Below are 24578 nucleotides of genomic sequence, written 5' to 3' on the forward strand. Positions count from 1 at the left end.
AGCGCCAATCGATGTATCCCACAGCGCCGCCACACGGCCATATCTTTAGGCCTACTACCCACGCAAATTACAATGGAAATACACCACTTATTTTTTCATTGACATAAGGCTAAAAATATGATGAACACTGGCATTTCTCTTTCAGATACCATATTATTGAACTAGTAGAAGAAAGAGGTAGCTTGTTAATATAAGGAGTGCCGACTTGTCCATCCGATCCAAACAAGTAAACCTGAGGAAAGGAGGGTATAAAGTGTGTGAGGCTAACTTTGAATGGTATGGTTTTATTTGAAATTCACATTTTCAACAAATCCCACAATTTAACACCTGCATACATAGCCACATTCTGCAGTCTACCCACAAGGAAAAGAATAGCACAACTGCCCTAAACCCCCTCCATCAACTGCCAGTAGATGTGTCCTGCATTGAGTGGTAGTTAAGCATTTACAAAACTAAATACTGTTATTGTCTTTGAATTAACTAACATCCTGAATGGAGTGTAGAAAAGCAGGATCTCTTCGTTTGGTTGGATGAAGGTTGAAGTCATATGGCCAGCATTTACAGCACCTAAAACAGAGACAACACCACGCAAAGTAAAAAAAAAAAAAAAAACATCATGAATTACAATTATGTTCTTATGTATATTAAGGATCTTTGGTACAGCCCTGCCCTGAATACATCTCAACGTGCGCTCTAAAACATCTGGTTTAAATGGAGATGTAGATCATCACGGGATCATAGACAGGTTATCTTTCAGGTAGCCTATATATTTTCCATTAAAAAACCATCACGTAGCGAACGTGTTGTGGCTAACTCACTTAGCTCCTGTTAGTAGCCTAGGTTATGGTCATAAGCAAATGAGATGACAGTCGAAAGATACAATTAGTGCTGTTATCGATTTGCTTGGTAGCCTATAAACGCATTTATGGTTTTCTACAAATACATCAATAATCAAATTGGCCTCCATCACTCAACCATGCTAACGGTAACATTATTTTACCTACGTTCTGCTATTGATAGGATTAACGTAGCCTACCTGCAGTAAAAAACAAGCATGTCCGATAAACATTCTCAGATTTATTTCGGCTTCAAGAGGAAATGGGAATTACATGTCATGCAGAAATCATCCTACCCTTAGACGTTCTCTGCGGTAAACTTACTGTAGCCTACAGTCTTGTCCTTGTAGGAAGCATAGTGTCTTTCCAACCCACTTTAGATTAACTTCCAACAAAATTACGTCTCACTGCAACGATGCGCCATCTAGTGGACAAACGACTACTTATCGCCACTACTGGAAATGCAGCCATGATGATGATGATGAATATTTATTTTGGCTTTCTTTTAATCCTACTGAATTTGTAATTATGTATCGGCCGTTCTAATACCGATAGTATGTGGGTGCCTGTGTGTGTGTGTGCATGTGTATATGTGTGCACCACCATACAGGCCAATGAGTGTAGAGTCACTAAATGTACACATAACTTAATTTTTTAGACCCCCCCATGGATGAAATTCTACGAAACTTGGCATACCCCCAGAGAATGTCAGGTTAATCATACACATAAAATTTGGTGCAGTTCTGAACGTCTTTACTGAAGAGAGGGGCGATTAAAGCAGAATGATATTGCATTTTCATTTTTTACCGGGGGGGTGCAAATCACAAATGAGTGATTATGGGCTAAGTTGATGTGGGCCCTTGAGACCAACATACCATAAAAATTTCTTCATCCTCGGTGCCACGGTTCAGGTAGTTATTCAGGAAAAACTGAATTTTTTGGGTTTCGGGGGGCCCAGCGCGGAGGGGGAGTGGCCCCCGGGGACCAAACGAAATTCCCACCAAATTTCATGTGCCCCGGTGTTTCGGTGCCCCGGGTATCGTTGACCAAAATTTCAGGAAGTAGATGACGGGAAAAAAAAAAAAAAAACTTTGACAATCCCTATATGACCACTTCGCTAGCTTCGCTAGCGGCGGTCATAATAATGACAAAGATGACCAAATGACACATAGCTGTTAACAAATATGGCCATTAGGATTGTAAGGCTTGGATTACTTGTTGCACTGAAATTATGTTGACCTCTGGTGTCTTAAGGTCAAAGTGAGAGGTACTAACTGTATGTTTTGTGATTCTGCTACAATTTATGTTGCTTGGCTCTCTCAAGAAAATCTGCTTGTTGTAGTTGAAGTGAATGTGCTTCTGTATACATGGATTTCTATGGAACGTCACGAAAACATGCGTGCGCAACCAAGAGGCAGAAAGCACCACAGAACAGCATAGAGCAATGCAAAAGAGCAAAATAATAAAATTAGTTTTTGTGCTGAAAACGGCACCAATTCGAAATCACGATGGTTAGAGAATGTTAAATATGTTCAATATCCCTAACGGAATGCATGTCTTCGCCAAAAATGACAAAATACGATGTTATATTAATAATCCAAATGAACGTCAAACTTTGAAATATAGTCTGAAATGAGATGTTATTATCATTGAGACAACAGGGGTATACAAAAAAATCCGATTGTAGCTTACAGCAGCCGACTATTTAGGTTAAGTTTATAACATTGTGGACGGCCACCAAGCGTCTTCTGCCTCACGGCTGCGCGCACATCTAGTTTTGTTGGTAAACAGGAAACCCGTGTATTGATTGTATTATTGTATTTCTGTACATTTTCATTTAATTAAATGTCTCATTATTTTACATTGTTGCTAATAATCAAACTCCCTGATTCTACATACAAATCCACCTATACTGTAAATATCTATAAACAATAACAATACTTACTCAAGGTCAAGGAATGATAGGAGCACTGTTTTCACTGAGGCATTAAAACCTTAGATGTTATATATGTGGATACAAACATGAAAAAAATTTTACCGGCTGTGTGATAACAAATTTTGATTCTAATGCCCAATGCCATGTACACAAAGATCACAGCAGAGCAAGTTTTTTTGTTAAAAGATAACGGTGCTCCATTTAATCATGTAAACACCAAAGCGATGGCGGATCAGACCGCCCTCGCCGATCGCTGCTGGTTTTTAGACGCTGTGCACAACCTTGAATGGCTGGTCGGAGCCAAAAGACTGGCTGCCACATCAAATAAAAGGCCATATGTGCAGTGGAGAGAGGGGGCTTCATCCAGAGTCAGTGTCAAGACCCTGCAGAGAGACAGCAGCTCACTTCTGCTGAAGACGCAGGCAGTACAGAGCTGAGCTGCACACACACACGCACACACATTCACACACACATGCACACACACACATGTACACACACACACTCGCGCACACACACACACACGCATGCGCACACACGTACACGTACACACACACACACACACAATCAAGCGAGGGGATGGGGTAGAGCCATACAAGCTCTAGTGGCATCAGAATGCATTTCAGTCAAAGTGTGGTCGAGAGAGGCATTTTGAAAATGAAAAACAAGAAGAAAATTGCTCACTTTGCCAATACTGTGTGTGTGTGTGTGTGTGTGGATTTGTGTGTGGGTGTGTTTGTGTTTGTGTGTGTATGCCCTTATGTATGAAGTAGTCAGTGGTTTGACATTTGAACAATATGGTGAATTGTGATGAATTGACTGAACACAGCATAGAACAAACAGTGTGAAAAAAATCCAACATTGATTAGTGAAGCAGTAAATAGAATGTTCCATATCCTTGACCATAGTCTTTAGTGATTAACGTGTTTTACATCTTGATCCAGAGAGATGACCTTTTAACTAGCATTAGTCCATCCCCAGGATGCTTGCAGTGATCGAACGTGTCCTTGGATTAGTTCTTGTGACCTCTCATTAGTCCTAGAGGGTGTTAAAACGAAACACTTGAGGACAAGAATGAAAGGTCCTCATGATTGTGTTCATTGGGAAGCAATACGCTGTTAGATGAAGTGTTGCAGATGGCATATCGTGCAGTTCCTAATAAGATCCTTCCTGAGCTGATTTGCCTTGAAATTTTAAACATCTTTATATGTGAGTAACACAAAAAAAATACAATTGGAGATCAAAGACGTTTTCGATATGATATGTTGATATTAACAAAACGTCAGAATCCTAAATTGATATACTTGTCCTGTGTCGTCAGTTGTTAACATTCCTTCATTTCATTACAATACCTCGACAATACAGAATAACTCAGGTCCTTCAGTTATAAAAGAACGATGGTCCCAAGACCATGTTGCTATGCGGCATGTAAATTTGCCACATCACCCTGTGGTGGCAGATTTAATGAAGAGATCAGTAAAAGTTTCCTTTGCTGTCCTGTTTTGTGTCCCTCCATGCGAGACCAGAACACCCAGTAGATTTGTGGCAAGGCGGCACGTTATTTACTTGCCTCGTTGCCGATAACGAGCACTGCCATTTGTGCCACCTACATCCCCACTCGACAAACTAATGCATTTTGACAAAGCAGGTTTCTTTAGACAGAAGATAAAGCTTAATTTCCCAGCACCCTACTCCCACACACACATACAGGCACACATCCACACACACATAGAGACGCACACACACACACACACACACGAGCAACCCTCTCTGTCTGTGGGCTCTATAGCACAGGCGATGTCTATTCATTTTAAGCAGAGGGGGGTTTCTGAAAGAGAGACAAAGAAGTCTGGCATGGGTCCTTGCATGGGATTAAGCATTATAGGAGATGGAGATTGCACAACCAGTGAAGGCACTCAATGAAACCAAGCCTGACAATTTACAGCCTATTTTTACATCGGCCAACTCCAAAGCTCTGGAGTGTTTCTTTCAGAAAAAAAAGCACACAAGCCTTCCAGGTTGCCCTTGAAACACTGCTATGGCTTCCCATGAAATGTCTGCAGTCCAACTGCTTCTCTTTGTTCTGTTGCTCACTGGAGACCTCACTTGCCCTTGCCATTTACTCCCTGATCAAATTCAGACCATCTACTCTGCGCTACACTAATGGTAAGAATTGGTATGAAGTACATGCTGAACTGATGTTTCTTCAAGTCTGACTTCGGCTGGGAACTTAAGCTATGCATGTATATATATACCGGTATATATATCATCTCATAATCATAAAGGAAGATGGAGCATGGTTATCACAATCGTATTCCATGGCCCTTGAAAATACCACCACAAGGTAACGTATACACCATTGTCATTACTCTAACTGTTGGTACTTACACTGTTGCTTTCCCTTGTTACATAACACTTGTCATATATTTCCATATGCAGAAAGGAAAAATTAACCAGGCAGAGTTGCATTTAGATTTTAACAGCTTTCACTACTAATGTTTTACACATTAAACATCAGGGATCCTAATTTCGCTGTTATCCTGTAAAATCCTTCTATCACATCATAGTTAGCAGGCAGTATCATGGGAACATTAATGCCTACATCCAGGAAGATGTTAGAGAAGAGATGAGAGAGCTAGAATAACACTTAGAAATCTCTCTCCCGGTGGTCTTTCATCCTGTGATCCTGTGATTTGTCAGCATATACTGTGCAATTTGTGCTGAGGCCTGTCTCTGCCACACTGCCTGTGGGTCGTGGTGGGTGGGAGAGCTGGAGATGATGTGCTGTTCATGGGCGTGCATGTGTGGGAAGGGGGTATGAAAGAAAGAGAGCGACAAAAAGAAAGTGAAGAGAAAAATAGTGGTAATAAAATGTTTCCTCCCTTAAACTATACTGTACAGAGTTTGCCTCAGTTCTCATAAATGACTAACATTAGATAATGTAATACTGCCTCTTTTATTATAGCCTCTCAGTCAGCTCTATCAACATCAATCACTACCTTCTTTTCCACTGTTAATGAAACATTTATTTGTGTGTGTGCATTTGTGTGTGTGTGTGTGTGTTTATGTAGCCAAGTTTTGCCCTGGTCACATCAGTGCGATGGAGCGTTTGACAGACAGGTATGCAGTGGTGTATTCCCCTGTGAGATTCTAGCGCATCTCACTGCTGCCTCTTATCAAGCCTCTGCCATGTCTGTGAGGAGATGTCTGTGTTATCGGTGCTCAGAGTTCAGACTTTGCCACCTCAAGGGCAACATTCTATAAGGAGGCCAACTGCATGACACATTCACCCCTCATTTGCACAACAACGTTCCACTCAGTTTTGCATCAGTGGGCTTTTGGAGTGATTTCTAGACATTTTCTCCGAGATGCTTCAGGAATTAACGGCAGCTAGTTTCAAAACGAGGACACGGTGGCCAAGAGAGAAGACTATTACGATGTTTAAACTTTGAGCACAAACTGCCTCTGCTTGTTCTGGTTTTAATCACATCCGTATTGAAGCGGGTAATGCAGAAACATGAACTTTCCCAGCTTTGTTAATGGCTTGAGCTCTGCTGTTGACTGTAGTCCACTGAATTATCTGGACTGTAATTGGCACACAAGAGGCAAGACCAGAGTGAAAAAAATAAAAAAAGAGAGAGTTGCAGACACCCACAGGTGTTTCCCCACAACCCATTATGCTGCAGTTTCACAGTGCCACCCTCTGTGTGGTGTAGGCGCTGATCCATGCCCCTCTCTGTGCCCTCCGCAGGCACCTTATTACCTCTTTCAGGCCAGCGAACTCGGTGGTGGAGAGGTGGGTGGGTGGAGGGTTGGTGGATGGGGGGGGGGGGGTTGGTTAGGGTTGAGGGAGTAAATGATCTGTTTTACAGCATGAAAACAGCCCCCTGTGCATAAGTGAAAGCGGCACCAACACGAAAAGCCAGTCAAAACAGATGAGCCGCCGCAGCCCCTTCAAAAACCAGCCGCCTGTGTCACCGAGGCAGAACCATTAACTGTTGCCATAGTGGCTCTGGCTCCATTGCTACATATACCAATCACATACACATACACACACACACACACACACACACACAGATGGGAAGATGCGAAGAGAATGCAGGAAAATATGAAAAAGGAGAGCGATTAAAAAGGAGACACATGGTGATGAATTCATTAATAACATGGCTTTGCTTTTAAAACAGAAGCAGCTCCCCACAACAACCGTCAGATATTCTGCGCATTGCTGTTGGTTTCTAGCCTGGGTTTTCCCAATTGCCTTGCGCGCAATTTTATTCAGGCTGCATGGACCTCGTTTTCACCTCAGGAACCAATCACAGAGCGGATGGGGGACAGCAAGACGATGATGATGATACACAGAAGCGGTTGAGCTATACAGACGCATTTGTAGACATCCGTAATGCCCAATAAACGGCTCTGGGTATTCGTAAACCACGTTTCAAATACGAGAAAATGAACGTGTAGTTCCCAGACCCCATCTCAATGAGATGAGGTCTGATGTTAGCCAGGCTAGTTGGTTGGTTCCTATCAAATACTAGCATTACTGTAGTTCTGTAGGGGCACACACCACACAGTGATTCAAAAGGCAACTGGAACTTTATCTTGATACCCAAAGTGGTTCACAGCGAAGAAGGAAAAACCTCCCTCACCTCAACCTTACCACCACAACCAATGTCCAGTACCCACCTGGGTGATGCATGGCAGTCATTTCATATGCTCACCACACACACAAGCTTAAGGTGGGGGGCAAGTATGTTGAGCCTGTTATAGTGGGGATTGAGGTCAGTTATACTGGGGATTAAGATAATTACGGACAAAAAGGAAACTCTTTATGTCATCCCATGGAGGAGGGTAACATCAATATGAACACCACTGCAAGGGTGTAGGTTTGGTCTCAGCTTTGGTAGGGACACATCCCCAACTCCTGTTGTCACAATACCAACATTATTGTTTCAATACCAATACTAAGTGAAGAATCTCGATTTCGATACTTTTGCGATTTGTAAAAATTTGATTTGGTTTGTGTGATTTGTGAGATCATTCACATCAGTGGCAATCATAGAATTTGATTGACCCTCCACACACACACACACACACACACACACATAGAAAGTGATGGTTGTCATCAGTGTTGGGAAAGTTACTTCAAAATCGTAATGTATTATGTATTACTAATCACTGTCATTTCAAAGTAATTTGTTACATTATAATATTACTGTATCTGAATTGTAAGGCATTACACTACTATTGTATTACTTTAAAGTTAAAGTTTTACCAAAATATCTAGAAATATGGATTTGGAATTCTAAATGCAGTTTATTATGCTCAATGCAGCTCATTGCACTTCTAATGGAGGGCGATGTGGTATAACATAATGACTGAGCTAGGTTTAAAGGAACCGTATATAAGAAATCTATTTCAATTAATCATAAAATGGCCCTGATAAGTCACTAGACATTAAGAAATCATGTTCATTTCAAATACTTATATCACTGACAACAGTAGTCCGGCCAGGATATTGTCATTTAAAAAGTGAAGTTGCAGCCCTCAACTGATGTTGATGTTTTTTTTTTGTCATGTCATGTTGTGTTTTGGCCTGATGCGCCACCCTCCACCTATCTACTAATCACAAAGTCAGTAATGTTTCGGCATCCGTGTTGGCAACCTCGAGGGGGATACACCGCTCTACAGTAATTTTCAAAGTGATTGCAGTACCAGTTTTGGCCACAATCTTACATATGGTTCATTTAAGGCTAACAACAGTAGAATGCAATAGGCGCAGTGATGGCTCATGATGCAATACAAGGAACAATCATAGGAGGCTGCTTGCGAGACCGTATGGAATAGTCATTCCACTAAATCATGCTTTACTAAAACCTAGCATAGCCTTCACGCATTTGCACTCGTCTATTACAGTATTTGAACTCATTGGCAAAGTGAAACTAACTTCACCAAGGTGTCAGTCAAGACAGTTATATGCAGTTACTTTCACTATTGACTGACAATGGGTTACCATTGAAAACATAGGCTGAAAAAGCAACACTTAACCAAATATTGCTCAAATGACTGAACAAAACAACATTTATCCTGCAGAGGAGTTGCTTATATCTTGTGACAGTGCGTCTTCAGCTGTGCTCCATAAGTGTCTCTCGCCTCTCCCCTAATCACTTTTAACCGTCATTACCAATTTGCAAATGATGGTGAATAACTACTCATCATGAGATGTACAGTATTTCGTAATATCTTTATTCCAATTATGTTTCCCATTGCAATCGTGCAATTTGTAATGTTTTGCATGGACGTGCACTGGTGTGCGTTAATGAATGATAGAAGGATGGTGCGTGCACCTGCCAATATGGCTGTTGACAACGTGCTCTTAAAATAACATATAAACAACTCGCCATAGACTTCTGACCAGGTGTACAATAGCGAATTTTAGACAATGCGCCAGGCCCCTCCCTAGGTTGTTAATTGCCACACCCCTGGGCGCATCGTTTAAAAAATAAACGTGCAAAATACCGAATTAAACTTTGCGCAGGTGAAAAACGAGTTTTACGCCATGCGCCAGAGTGCAAAATACAGCCCATAGTGTTAACGCTAGACATGCAATGAGTGGGAACACAAACTGTATCTTGAAAAAATACTTTTCATTCAGCATGGCAACTCTATATTCAGATGTGCTGGTTATCAATGGGTTTGTGATTAACGCTCTTCTGGTAAAAAATGGAGCAAATTAATGTGATTATTGTCTTTAAACCTGATATAGATTAGCTTGCTAGATGGCGAATTTTATGGCGTTATGAACTGAACCGTGGCCTGAACATGACATGAAGTAGGCTAGTGTCCACGACTCGTGAACGAGGGCATTTCAGTTATGAATTTCAGGGGAAGCAGTAGGAGCAAAACCTAGACTATTATAAGTTATTGTTGTTGTTACTGGTGCGTGGCTCTTGTGTCCCTTGCCAGCCCAGTCCTGTGCCACTATCACTGTTCCAAACGGGACAGTGGCACAAGCGGTAGGCGAGTGTGGCACGAGCGTGGTCGTGGGACAGTGGCGTCTGTATAGTAGCCTACAGTAGAAGTTTTTGCTCCAACTGATAATCGATTTCAGGTTAGTTCATTTCGTTTTCAGTAATTTTACATTTCGTGTTGGTGTTCTTGGTGTAATAATTTTGATTGCTTTGTCTGCCAAGTAATTTGTCAAGTTTGCATGGAAGTGACTGACGTGACAAGAGGGCATTGCCTTTCATTAGGTCAGTGATCTTTGTAAGTAGGACAATTGTCGTTTTTTGGATAACTGAAAAGTGTAGTCAGGTTGATAGGGCATAGATCACTCTGAAAGTAATCCCCAACAAAATCATTCTTCATGTTGTTATTGTTATAGTTTTTGTGTGGACTTGGTGCACCCCCAACCAGCCTTGCAAATGGTTGGCTGTGTATGGGTAGCCTATGTAAAACTCTTGCTGGCCTCTTCGTTAGGTTTCTGCTACTTACTTAATGTGTTGTCACTGAGTGTTACCTGCTCTGTTCTCTCCCTTCATTCTCCACTGTGCCTGTTCTGCTTATCCAGGACCAAGGATGCAGAGGACAAGAAGGGTGTGCGATATATGACTGGAATGGACAGATAAGATCATTTTTTATGTTTGAGGTCCACACAATGGGGCCCTTACACAAAGGGAGTTGTGTTGATCCAGCATCTTCCACACCTCCCATAACACTCCTGACTCCAGCCAAATGTGTTGCATCCTCCTTACCAGATAGATAGATAGATAGATAGATACTTTATTAAGAAAGACAAGAATGTCACCATGTCCCTCTTATAGGTGTACAGAGTATATGGAGAGCTATCCACCCCTTCCACATAGTGTTTTTTGTGTAGTTAACACACAATTATGTGAAACTTTGGAAACTGAAATCTTTTTATTTTTTGAAAACCTAAAAAAGTGTCAGACCTCCCTTTTATGTTGCAGTGTCACCATACCTTCTTCCCAGTCTTTTTTGCATTTGTTCTTGTTCTTGTTTTAAACACACATTGAAAACGTAATAAAAATTCTATTGAAAACCTAACATGTATCAGTCATCCTTTTCATGCTGTAGTCTCACCAGCCGGCTGAAATACAAGTTAGGCTATAAGTATTTTATTGAAACAGTTGATTGCTTATTGCTTAGTGTGTTATTGAAACAGTGGGTGTCTTGCAGTATTGATCAAACTTTTCACATTTAAGTTGTTATTGATTCTTATTTAGCCTATGTGTTTTTGACATGTTTATGGCTAGTCTTAAAATGTTACTACCAAGGCTTTGTGGTGGCCACCTTTATGCTATTTCTCTAAAAGAACTGAACAGATTTAATGCATTGATGAAACTTTTAAAATGTAAGCTGTTAGGCTACTGAATGCTATTTATGTATTTGATAGACGTTTATTGCTAGTCTATGATCAAAGCTGTAGATTTGGGGGGGGGGGGGGGTCTGGGCACCTTCATCTTCATCTCACCAAACGAACTGAGAAGGACACTGGATCTAATGTCCACCCACAAAAAGAATACAAAATGCATAGCCTACGTTTTGACAATGTAAGTAAAGTATATGTAGCGTGATACAGGCTAATGTAGGAATCCAATAACAGCTTATGTCCAGCAAGGAAACAAACGTTCAATGTTAGAACTACCAAAGAACATATTTTAGATCGATGTTGCAGACCAATTATACTCGCAATATGTAATTGACACTATAATGTAAGCATGCTAACACGTAATAACACTCGTTTTTGTTTTGTTGTAATGTTTTCCGTCCAATAACGCACTTGCTTCTGTCTATCCCATTGAAATAACACTACACGCAAAGAGCTGTTTGGAACTGTTGAAGCGTACGTGAACCAAGTGACCGCGTGGCGGCGACTTCAAAGAGTGTCGCAATTCTCTTTTCTATGTCTCTGGTTTATGTTTATCGCAATCAGCTAATGTGAGAACAGCTGTGTTCAACGACACTCACAGCTTTTCAGTGACGGCTATTGCTGAAGAATCAGCTCTGGTCTGAAGTATAAGTAAGTATAAGTATCAGTTCAGTATACAGGTTCATGATGGTATTTCCTGCTTGGCCTTATGCCTGTCGCACCTCCTCCGGTGCCCTTCGGGTCAGATGCAAGGTCGTCAGCTGGTTCCACCTATCACCGATGTTTCGCCCCCTAGCCAGTACATCTCCAGGTGGGGGGGCAAGTGGCTTGTCAGGGACGTCTCCCTACCACTCCCTGCATCTGACCCTACTTGGGTGTCTGACCCCATCTGCCATCCTTCCTCCTTACCCACAACCAAAAGCTAGCTTTCTCAGCCTCTTCTGCCAGCTCTTTGACTGCTCGCTGCAGCCTTGCCCCTGATGTTCCTGTGGCACGGAGGAGCTGCATCACTGACCGGCCTACAAAGCCCCTGCACCCAACCTCCACTGGGTGGATGGATGCTGCCCAGCCTGCCTCCTTGCACTCCATTGCCAGCTCCGTGTATTTGTCCCGTTTCAGCTCATGGGCAGCTGGTATGCCCTCTTCCCACGGAACGATCAGCTCAATTATGAGGACTCGCTTGGCGGCTGTGGACCACATGACAATGTCTGGCCTCAGGGTTGTGTCCACAATCTCACTGGGAAAGACAAGCTGCTTGTCCAGGTCCACGCGCATCTCCCACGCCTTTCCAGGAGTCAGCAGCAGAGGTGGAAAAAGTACTAACATATTGTACTCAAGTAAAAGTACCAATACTTTGATGAAATATTATTCAAGTACAAGTTAAATTACCCATCTGAAAATGTACTCAAGTAAAAGTAAAAAGTAGTTAATTTAAAATGTACTTTAAGTAAAAGTTACTTAGTTACTTTTTTTTTTTTGGGGGGGGGGGGGGGGGGGGAAGAAAAAAAAAAAAAAACAATCAAAAAAACAATCAAAAAAACAATCGGTTTTACCCAGCTCTAGTGGCTGCAGCCAGCAGCTAAAGTAGCTAGGCAGCTTCCACGCTACATTCTGGGGGCATGTTTGTCAGCCCCCATGTTCATGCCCCACAGAGTGTAGCGCTGCAGCTGCCTGGCTACCTTAGCTGCTGGCTGCTGAAACGGAGATCTACAGTATGTGAAACATCGCCGGAGTTCTCCTTTAAGTTTGAGCAGCAGTTGATTTTCAAAATTAGTTGTGCTCATCCTTGCTCACTTTGCAGTGAACAGTAATCCAGCACAACTGAAAAGCTGTCATCACAGGCATCTGAGGCAGGCAGGCCCATGTTGAGTTTCAGAGAGAAACTCTATTTGTAAAGGAGTTCAGCAGATCCAAGGGCCTTGGACTGTGGGAAGAGTGGGACTGATTACAGGGCCCCAATGGAGGAGAAGGCCCTTGAAAAGTCTGGAGTATATCTTATTTTACCTGGATATTTTAATGTCCAAATTAAATTATTAACGAAATGTAAAGTGACTGACTAAATTTTGTATACAAAAAATAGTGAAGACTGTATAAGGCAGGGGTGTCAAACATCAGGCCCGCCAGCAGGTTTCATACCCCAGATATTTTTGGTAGGAAGGGAAAATTAAAAAAAAAAAAAAAAGAAATTCACATCCAGTTGTCTTCAACAATGTGTTATAAGCAATATTTCTATGATATGACAAATTGATTAAACCTAGCACTACAAACCATCCTCAGCAAGGAATTAGCAGAAAAACTAACATGGAAGTAGGGCATTTCAAGAGAGAAAGAGCAGTATATGACAGCATTATTGTGTACTTGTTTGCTCATAAGTGATATAATCAAACAGCACTCTGATAACCATGCAGAAAAATTAAAATTATAATGACCATGACAATGACAGCCCCCCACGAGGTTTCATTTCAACAAATCTGGCCCACTATATGAGTTTGACAAGGTCTAAGGTCACTCTCCCTTGCTAAAGTGCAAAATGGTTTGGTCCGCCTGCACAACGATTGATAAGGTATCTCATTTTGTTTACATAGTTGAGCATCGCTAGTAGTGGACAGCTAGTTGTTGTGCTGCTGGTACAATGTCTTTCTCCAAGAAAACCAAGTCGGATTACCAAAAAACAAATGCAAAAACGACAAAAAGAGAGATGAAAATGAGGGGAAACAGATGCTAATAAACTTCTTTCCAAAGAAAGGTGAGCACACACGTTAAAACACGAAATCCCATGGTGTTAAACTGCTTGAATATCTCCGCAATAGAACTGAGGCAACCCATTGAAAGAGCGGAAAATACACCTTCCTCAGTTACACAGGTAATCTGAGGTAGCCTATCTCGTGATCCACTTCCATCTCAATCTCTTTCAGAAAGACTTGGTGCCAACTTGATTCATGCCCTATGCCACATGCTGATCATTTTAGTGGTTCCGGGCGCAATTTCCCTCCTTCCTTTTGGTTGTCGTTAGTCTTAACTTTTTTTTTTTTTACTCAGTAACGCATGGGATTTGTGATGTAGCGAAGTACAGTACTTCACTCAAAACGTAATCAAGTAAAAATAAAAGTACTAATTTAAAAAACTACTTAAAAAATACAAAATACACAAAAAAACTACTCAATACAGTAAAATGAGTAAATGTATTTTGTTACTTTCCACCTCTGGTCAGCAGTGATCTTGACTGGCCCCCTTGAGGCTTCTGCTGGTTCTCTCCTGGTCGGACAAAGGACACGCGCGAGGGTTGGCTGTTTGAGCTGTTGGCAGTTGCTCTGTTTGTCTCCAGGTGTTCTGCAAGCTTTCTCAGGACTTGATTGTGGCGCCATCTGAGGCGCCCCTGTGAAAGTGCCACTCTGCACGCGGACAGGATGTGCTGGAGTCCTGCGTTGGCTGTTCCACATAGAGGGCATTTGTCCTCGCTCCCAAACCATATTGCCAAGTTCTTAGGGCAAGGGAGTGTGTCATACGCTGCCCTCACTCTGAAGCTGAGCCGAGCCTGTGGGGCTTGCAAGATGTCCTGCCACATCATGACCCTATGGATGGTGTCCTCCCACCGGGTCCATGCGCCCTGCTTGCCCTGAGACACAGCCTTGACGAGGTACTGCTCCTGCTCTGCCCGTGTCACTTCTTCAACCACCATTCTCTTCCTCTCCTCCCTTGAGGCCTTCGACCAGAACCTGACTGGTTCCCCCCAGCCAACTCCAGCCCGGCCCTCCTGCACTCTCCCCATGACCTCTCTGTGTTGCAGCCGGCCAACCGCCTGGTCCACCTCTGCCTGGGCCTTCCACTTCCGCCCTGTCCTTCAGCTCAAACACCAGCCGGGCCTTCTCTTGTCTGTAACCGAGGCCCACAGACTTCAGTGGAAGCTGAAGTGCATTTCTGCCGAAGAGCCCAGCTTTGGAAAAGCAGCGGGGGAGGCCTAGCCACTTCCTGATATAGGAATTGGCAACGCCATCCAACCTGCTGACTGTGGTGGTGGGGATTTCGCACACCTTGAGGGGCCACATCACGCGCTGGAATAGCGTGAACTGGTAACACCATAGCTTAAGTTTTACAGGGAGTTGGCAGCTGTCGATCCTTGCCAGGCCTTGTGAAAGCTGTTTCTGCACCAGCTTCCCCATCTGCCTGTCTGAGAGGTCAGCGGTGTACTCTCTACCCAAGCTCCTAATGGGCTGCTATGACAGCAGGGGGATCTTCTCGCCACCTGCCATGAACACGGTCCTGTCGGTCCTCACTCCTCTCCTAATTGAAAGGCTCCGTGACTTGGCTGGCTTGATTTTCATCCTTGCCCATTCAGTGAGCTCATCTAGGCACTTGAGGAGTCTTGCTGTACATGGGGCTGTTCGTAACACGCTCGTCACATCATCCATGTAACATCTCAGAGCTGGAAGCCTTTCCCCGGATGGTAGCTTCATGCCCCCCACAACCTGTCTTGCTCCACGGAGAATAATCTCAAAGGCAGCGACAAATAGAATTGGAGAAATCGCGCAGCCCATCGCAATTTCAACCTCTAATTGTTGCCACCCAGTAGTGAAGCCTTCTAGGGCAAAGCACATGTAGAAGTACTTCGCAATGAGGGTGCTGATAGCCGTTGGGACATGGAAGAATTCCAAGGCGAAGTCAATCAGTTTGTGTGGAACTGAGCCATATGCGTTAGCCAGGTCGAGCCACACCACATGAAGGTCACTCCGCTCCCTCTTGGCTCGCTGTATTTGGTCCCAGATCATGGCTGAGTGCTCGATGCATCCCGGGAAACCTGGCAACTTGTGTCTACATACCCATTGGCCTTCAAGAAGTTGGTCATTCTCCTTGCTAGGACTGAGAAGAACAGTTTCCCTTCCACATTTAGCAGCGCGATGCTCCTAAACTGGCTGATGGTAGTGGAGTTCAACTCTTTGGGGATGAAGACACCGACCGCCTGCTGCCACTCAGCTGGGATGGACCCCTTCTTCCAGACCACCCTCATGAGCTTCCACAGGATTGCCGTCACTTGTGGACAGTTCTTGAAGAACTTATAGGACAGGCCGTTGGGTCCAGGTGCTGAGCCTGACCTAGCTTTCCTGAGGACTTCTGCAATCTCGCTCTGCCTTGGCGGAGAGGTGTCAAAGGCAATGCCTGGTGGAGGTGGACAAGGTATATAGCCTGGGGAGCCCAGTGGTGTCTTTCTGGCTGCATCGGTGTAGTGGTTCCTTGCATACCTTTCCAGATCATCTTTGGAAATATCCAACTTGCCACTTCGCTTCTCATCGAGCAGCTGTCTGGCATACCTGAAGGGGTCTTTGAAAAAGGCTTTCCTCTCCTCCTTTGTCTTCATACGCCTCCTGATACGGTCTGCACGGCGAAGCTTTGCAAGCCTCTGTTTCAGGTCATCCCACAGGAGCTTGAGACCTGTCTTTTCCTCTGGTGTTGCTTTCCTCCACACTCTAAAAAATGTTGGGTTAAAAATAACCCAAATATAACCCAGCCGCTGGTTAACTATTGGACCAACACCACATTGAGTTATCCTAACCCAATGGTCTGGGTACATTATTAAACCCAGCAGATTGGGTATGATTCTAACCCAAAACGCTGGGTTATATCAAAACAACGTTAGTTAAATTGGCACAATAGACTGGGTAAAGGTAACCAATGTGCTGGGTTATAACTATATAAATGTTGAGTAAAATTCACACAGTATATTGGGTATAGATTCAACCCAAACCACTGGGTTATATCAACAGAACTGCTAGTTCAAATTACCAGTTGTCAGGTTTTCTAAACCCAGTATTTGGGTTGCATTGAGAGAAAATGGGCAACAAATAGCCATGCAATGAAATAAAACAGTTCGACATCATTATTTATTTCACAGTTTACTTTATTTTTGAATGGATAGCCTACTCTAAAAGCAGCATCAGCATGTGATAAGTTACTTCCATGAAAACAGCTAGATTCCACGGTCCATTTGGGGGTCAGTCCTGTCAATCAAAGAAAGAAAAAGAGTGAATTAATCACTGCTATTGACAGAACTTTATATCAAGACTTTCACGAACCATTATCAGTGAATGATGTTGACAAACATTACAAATCCGGAGACAAAATATTAGCGCAACACACTCGGAAACCATGACCACCTCATGGAGATGTCTACACTGACAAAATACGTTCAGTAATATTAACATTAGTGGCAGTGATAGTTCTAACTTACCGTTAGCTAGCTCATGTTAACACATTCAGTTAGTTAAATTCAAGTTGTCTGTAACATTAATGTTACCACCAAAAACCACCCAGTAAGTTACATGGCTATAATATGAGGCTACCCTGAATTAATTAATATGTTGTTTGGCATGATGATTACCATACGTGTGAAGAGACTACTTAGACCAGTGTTTTTCAACCACTGTGCCGGGGCACACTAGTGTGCCGTGGGAGATCATCAGGTGTGCCCCAGAAAATTACCCAAATGTCACTCACTGGTCCAGAAAAGCAATTGTTGCATTAAATAATTTATAACCACATGCCCTCATTGATTGTATGATTGCACTATTTGTGGTATACAGGCATTGTACAACGGGGGCCCCATATCCAGTATTCACAGAATCATCACATATCCAGTTCATAACAACAATTAAATTAGATATAGTCACCTACAAATGAAACAGAGGGCGCTTGTTTTATTGAGCAGGTCTTGCATAGAAGCCATAATAAGGCCATATCTGTGTATTATTTGAAATTTTAGGCTATGGTATGTTTATTTTTTCTTCACACAGGATGTTAGTGTGCCGTGGGACATTTTATGTGTCAAAAGTGTGCCGTGGCACAAAAAAGGTTGAAAAACACTGACTTAGACTGTATACATTAGCTGACACACATGCTGCACTACCACGAAGCATTTAATTAACGTTAGCATACCAACCGTCTGCTAACCTAGCCAGCTGTTGGTATGCTAATTTTAGTTTGTTGTAAAAGTTTGTTTTGTTTCTGTTCAGCAGTTCATACCCAGTGAACACAGAACTATGTTTTTAAGAGTCTGTCTTTGTGTAGATTTAACATTAACATGAGCAGTAATTGTAAGTTAATGTTAGCTAACGTTAGCTGGCTTGAATGACACAATTCTTAACCTGCTTAGCTGCTAGGCTGAACGAAATTGGCAGGCAGAATATCCATTCATATCACGAAGGGTATCTCTGGGTGGACTTTTAAAATCCGTCTGAATAATAATAATAAAAAAGTTAAAAGCAGATACATACCTTCCAAAATCCCCTGATTTCCACTGCATGTTGACAGCTTCTGGACTGCATGGACGGTTGAAAGAATAACGAACGAACTCTCAAATAACTATGCAGCTGTCTTAAAGTTACCCTGGTGCTGGGTAGTGTGCTCACGTCAGGTGGGGGAGAGGAGGGGCGCTGTCCTAAACTATCAACCCAACAAGCTGGGTTACAGAAAATAACCCAACATGAGTAAAAACAACCCCACACAATGACCCAACAGTTTCAACTCAGCGTTTGGGTTGAGAAAATAACCCAGCATTTTTTAGAGTGCACCTTTTCCGTAGCTGGCGCCTGTTGCATTGGAGCTCCTCAATGTGTTTCTCTCTCCGTCCTTTCTGAGCTGGGACTAAGGTTCTCTTCACTATGCCTTCTCCAAACCTGTCCTTGCATTCCTGGAAGCAGATGTTGCTGAATACCCTTAGCTTGTCCTCCACTCTGCCTCGCAGGGCATTTTCCAGGATGCCACTCAGGTCTCTGTCCAGATTGGTCCACACCTCCCATTCTTTCGGCTTCGGCCACTTGATTCTGCCGCGCTGTTCTAGCGGCTTGGGGCTGCTTCCTGATTGTGTGGCTGCGGTGGAGACCGTGTTTCCTCTGTCCAGACTTGCTGCTTCCATCTCTTGCCCACTCTCCTCTGCTGCCGCCCTTCCTGCACTGCTGGGTCCTTCCGCACTATGGTTTTCTACCTGGCGTTGGGTCCCTTTCGTCTGACCTGCCGAAGCAGTGCGATTGTGCTGTCCAGGCTGGCTGCTGCACTTTGTCCGTCCTTGATGGATACGCAAGCCTCTAAGTGAAGTCACTTTCTGCCACCCGCAACTGCATGTCCGGAGGAACTTCTCGTTGCCGTTATCCGTTCCGTTTGTTACACATATAAGTATGTATACTCTTTTGATCCCGTGAGGGAAATTTGGTCTCTGCGTTTATCCCAATCCGTGAATTAGTGAAACACACTTAGCACACAGCGAACACACAGTGAGGTGAAGCACACACTAATCCCGGCGCAGTGAGCTGCCTGTAACAACAGCTCGGGGAGCAGTGAGGGGTTAGGTGCCTTGCTCAAGGGCACTTCAGGCGTGCCTACTGGTCGGGGTTCGAACTGGCAACCCAGGTTACAAGTCCGAAGCGCTAACCAGTAGGCCACGGCTGCCCTGAAGCACTGGTGTGAAGTCGTACGCAAGTAAAGATGAGCAAGTTTACCTTTGCAACTTCACATAAGGACACCGACAAAGGCAACAATGTGTTACGTCCTAAGACGTATATATTTGTTTGTTGTTCACTACACCACAAATTGTTAAACTTGATATTTGTGAATTGCATTTGTGTGAACTGTGGTTGTGGTTTGTTGCATGCTGTCTGTGTTGCATGCTGTTGCTGTGTTCTCTCTGTGTCTCTGCACCTTCCAATTAAGGTCACATGGAGAAGAAGATTGGCCCGTTGGTGAAATCTGTTCCCATTGGCTGAAGAGACAACGAGGCAGTGGATAAAAGCATGGCTGCCCTCTTCACTATGGATCTTCTCCTCTCCTGCTTCAGACAGTTGTTGGTTGTGGCTGTTACATGGTTGGATTGTTGAGAAGATTATTACATTGATAGTTAGTTGTGGTGACTAACTGTTTTGCTTTTTAGTTTTGTGTTTGTATCTTTCTGTTTAGCCTTAAACCTTTCTGGGAAGCTTTGTAGGGAGGCTGTGTGCCATTTTCTTTTACCTTGTCATTTTTCTCCTGTTTTTGGTTAGTTAGGGGGTGAGGTTAGTTTATCTCTTGTTTTTGAGGTAAGTTAATTCCAGTCCTTAATTCTAGATACTTGGGTTTGGTTTATTATTTTGGCCTTTCCCCCTCCTGAAGTTTGTTAATGCTCCCTGAATTTTGTATAAATTTAATAAATTGAAAATATTATTTCATAAATCTCTTGTGTTGTGAAGCGCTGAGGTCAGGAGAGGGCAATTTCTACTATTTCAGTTATATCGCCCTAACCCCTAGCGCCAAAAGGGGGCGACATAACAAATGTCATATTGTCTCCATGCCAATCTTTAACAGAAAAAATGACCTCCGTGAAGCTGGCCCCCCATGTTACTCAAAAATGATTAAAAACACTGCTATTCGTTTGTGCTACGTTTGTGCCGTAAAAATGATCGTTTGTGCTGTTAAGGGTTTTAAGTAATTCAACTTTACATTTTTCTGGCCAGTGACGTCACTCAGCCCCCCATACTTGTCCAAATTTCCCCAAAATAGTCTTAATCGTTTGTGCTACGTTTGTGCTCATTTGTGCCGTTAAAAGTAACATTTGTGCTACTATGTTTTTTAAGATATTCCACGTTATTTGTTACACGTGTGACGTCACTCAGCCCCCCATCAATGTCCAAAACTCACCAAAATGGTCTCAATCGTTTGTGCTATGTTTGTGCTGATTTGTGTCGTTAAAAGCTAGCTCATCACCCAGGCCCTCCATCAATGTCCAAACCTAGGCCTATAGCCTACCCAATCGTTTGTGCTGATTGCGCCGACATTTCTCCTATGTTTATTACACGTGATCCCCAGGCCATCAATGTGTTTTCTGTAACTATATTTTTACATTAGCCTACCAAGTTCTATCTGCTATGCGCATGACATCAGTCTCACACACTGAGCAAATCGTCCCAAACTGTAGCCTACCAAATGTTTCTCCTGATCTGAGCAGAAAACACAAGTGCAAGGAAGCTGTTTCTTAGGTTTATAGCTAAAGAGTAGCCTAATAATTTAGTCAACTTTATAAAGTGCTAAAAAGGCTACAAATAGGCTACCTTTAGTTTTAGTATAGCCTACTGTCGTATGACTTTAATGTTTAAACATTATTTTGACAAACATACCAATTTAGCCTACCTTCTTGTCCATCTAAAATAACTCCTAGCTTTGCTGCCTCCTTCCTTTCTGTTTTTGCTGTTTGCAAAGTTTCATATATCCACGGTGGCCTTGGAGACTTGGGTCAGCAATAAAGCCTAAGTGCTGCTTGTGTGCACAATCCACTGTAATTCTGATGCATACAATTATTGAAGAATACATTTGTTTATCTTAGAGAATATAGGCTACAGTGCAGTGATGAGTTATGGTAGGCCAACTTGGAGTGAATATACACACACAGGGGAAATTATCTCTCGTAAGTCTCTCGTAGCCCACTCCGTAGCTGCGTGATAGTAGGCCTACGCACACTGCTGTGCACACCTGCAGACGCTACTGGCCGGAGAATGGAGTGGTGTTTCTCCACAGCTGAGTAATGGCCTGCAGGTTTATTCTGGTAGTGGTTGCAGTAATTCTGACGTTATGCACAAGCAGCTGTAGGCTACTATAGAACCTTTGGCAGCACAAACAGCCACGTAAATAGTAGCACGTCTTTTCTTTTCTCGGTTAAGGTCAGCACGATATAGCTTTGTAAACAACACAAATGTTTCTTTTTTCCTTTTGTTTCTTTTTTTAACAGCACAATCAGCACAAACGATTAGGACTACGATTGGGCATTGATTAGGGGGGGGGGGGGGGGGTGCTGCTGGGTGATGTCTAGCATAGGCCTACGCTACAACTGCTGAGCAACTTCTGCATAGTACACACACGTTTAAATGGCACAAATCAGCACGCACGTAGCCAAAGCCATCACAACTATTTTGAGGAGATTTGGACACTGATAAGGAGCTGGATGACATCACACCTGTAACAAAGCGTGATAACTTTAAAAACATAGCTACACAAATATTATTTTTAACGGCACAAATCAGCACAAACATAGCACAAACGATTGAGACAATTTTGGTGAGTTTTGGACATTGACGAGGAGCTGGTGACGTCACGCGAGTAATAAATAAACCACAATAACATAGTAGCACAAATGTTTATTTTAACGGCACAAATCAGCACAAACCTAGCACAAACGATTGAGACTATTTTGGAAAGATTTCGACATTGATGGGGGGCTGAGTGACGTCACACGTGTAACAAATAGCGTGGAATATCTTAAAAAACATAGTAGCACAAATGTTACTTTTAACGCACAAATGAGCACAAACGTAGCACAAACGATTGAGACTATGTTTAATTACTTAAAACCCTTAACAGCACAAACGATATTTTTTACGGCACAAACCGGCACAAACGTAGCACAAAGGAATAGCAGTGTTTTTAATAATTTTTGAGTAACATGGGGGGCCAGCTTCACGCAGGTGAAAAAATTTCATATCTCAATGAACCACAATGACTTCAATAGATGGTAAGGTGTTGAGTGTGTTTGAATTCCCTTCCTTGTAGCATCCTTATCTGCATTCCACAGTAGGGAGAAGTTCACCTTGTTTAATTAAATAACAATTCTATTTCCTTATTAGCTGCATACTTGAGGTTAAAGATATTAAGGCACGTCAAGTTTATTACGTAGGGGAGAACCGGGACAAATTAAACACTTTTTAATTCAACGTAATTTACAAAGACATTGTAAAACACTGAAAGTTAATATTTTGTCACTAGCAACCTACATCTGTCAAATACAGTTGCATTTACAGCTCTGAATAAGAGTTATTTAAAGCGATGGTTCGGAGTAATTTCACCCTAGGGTCCTTTGCACCATGACCCCGAGCCAAACACCCTCCCAGAACGTGTTTTCCCTTGGTCGAACCCTGGTCGAGTAGCGCTGTCAGAAACTATTTAGTTTCTCCAGGCGTAATGGAACCAACTTTTATCTCATAAATTACCCCACTAATAATGCCCTGAATGGTACGAAACTTCTACAGTAGTCCAACTATGCTCTTTACTCATAAAACGAGGCATTGAAAAGTTTGTAAGTACACCAGGAGTTTATTTAAATAACACTTGCCTGATGGATGCTACTATACCGCTGCGTCGACGTTACTTCCGTGATTTGGGAAAAGCCCGTAAAAGTCATGGCAGGAAGCGATTACATCAACGTTTTTTGGTATATCCCAGTTTTTGACATTTTTTTCCCTAAGTGTTTACAACTTAGTGTTAACTAATAATTGTTGCAAACTGGTACTACGAACAAAATATTAGTGCATTCCTGGATCTACATCCTCATGCATGCTTCCTGCCAGGACTTTTACGGGCTTTTTACGGGCTAATTCTGATCACTCTACATGAACTTGCATACGGTATACTATTTGGTATGACGGGCCAAATTGTATTGTTTTTTACTATATTGTTTTAATAGGCTAAATGTTTGGGATAAAAAAAAGCTTTTTTTGCAGTGCTTCCATACTTCCTTGAAAAAAGTATTTTGAGTATTTTCTAAATACAAAAATACAGTATTTTATTTTGATACATTAAAAATGAGGGTAGGCCTATTAGGTATTTTATTTTGTATATGTATTTTTGTCCATCCCTGTCTGTTCCCAGGATTAGCACTTAACACTTTGCGATGGTTAGCTTGTCACCTGTGACGATATATGCTAGGCCTAAGTGACTGACCTATCTGGGTGCGTTTGGAGATGCCTGATGAATTCAGACGTTGTCGAATAGGCATAATTTATCCTGGTGCCACACACCTTGCATGTCGTTGTTCGCTTATTTTCTCTGTGCACGAAGTTATTGTAACCGAAAGTAATGATAAAAGGCACAACTCCGGGAGGACTTCTTGTCGCCATTGTCAATGCATTTTTTATATATCTGTGAGTGTGCACACATGCGTTACGTTGCACATTATGGCAAAGGGGCCATGCCCCTCGTTATACGTTTTCCAAAGTATTCTGTATGTAGCAATAAAATAGAAATACATGAATACATTTAGATAAAAAAAAAAGCAATAATTGCATGAAATACAGCTTGTTCAGGAGTCTCGAAGCTCGAGTTCAAGTCAAGTCTGAAGTCTTTTGAGTGGAGTCGCAAGTCAAGTCTGAAGTCATTGTTTTTGCGACCTCATTGTTTTAGGCTAGTGAAAAATAAAAAAGTTTTCGCAAGTGCAAGGATATGTGGATTCAATTCATCATGTTTGCTATGTCATTAGATAAAATAAATGTTCAAAAAACTAACAAGTCAAAGAAAAGCTTGATGAGATCATAGAAGAAATATCTGGTGTCTCGCAATGTTCATTTATATGGAAATGCACCTAGTTTATCTTTTATTTCTTTGCGTTGTGCAGGCTACATTCACAAATACACTG

At 42.5% G+C, this 24578-nt stretch overlaps 1 long non-coding RNA gene across 1 annotated transcript; it reads right to left on the minus strand.

Moving 5' to 3' along the window:
- Positions 1-264: 264 nt before the first annotated feature.
- LOC143140213 (uncharacterized) lies at positions 265-18950 on the minus strand. The gene is made up of 2 exons (XR_012990582.1): positions 18724-18950; positions 265-567 (listed from the first exon to the last, which is right to left on the minus strand). It is a non-coding gene; the product is annotated as an uncharacterized LOC143140213 (long non-coding RNA).
- Between the last annotated feature and the right edge of the window lie 5628 nt (positions 18951-24578).

The sequence above is a fragment of the Alosa pseudoharengus genome, unplaced genomic scaffold (assembly GCF_046254945.1).
Source record: "Alosa pseudoharengus isolate Yale_2024_CS ecotype anadromous, Long Island Sound unplaced genomic scaffold, YU_APseudo_1.1 YU_APseudo_1.1_scf_23, whole genome shotgun sequence".
In the NCBI taxonomy this organism is placed as follows: domain Eukaryota; kingdom Metazoa; phylum Chordata; class Actinopteri; order Clupeiformes; family Clupeidae; genus Alosa; species Alosa pseudoharengus.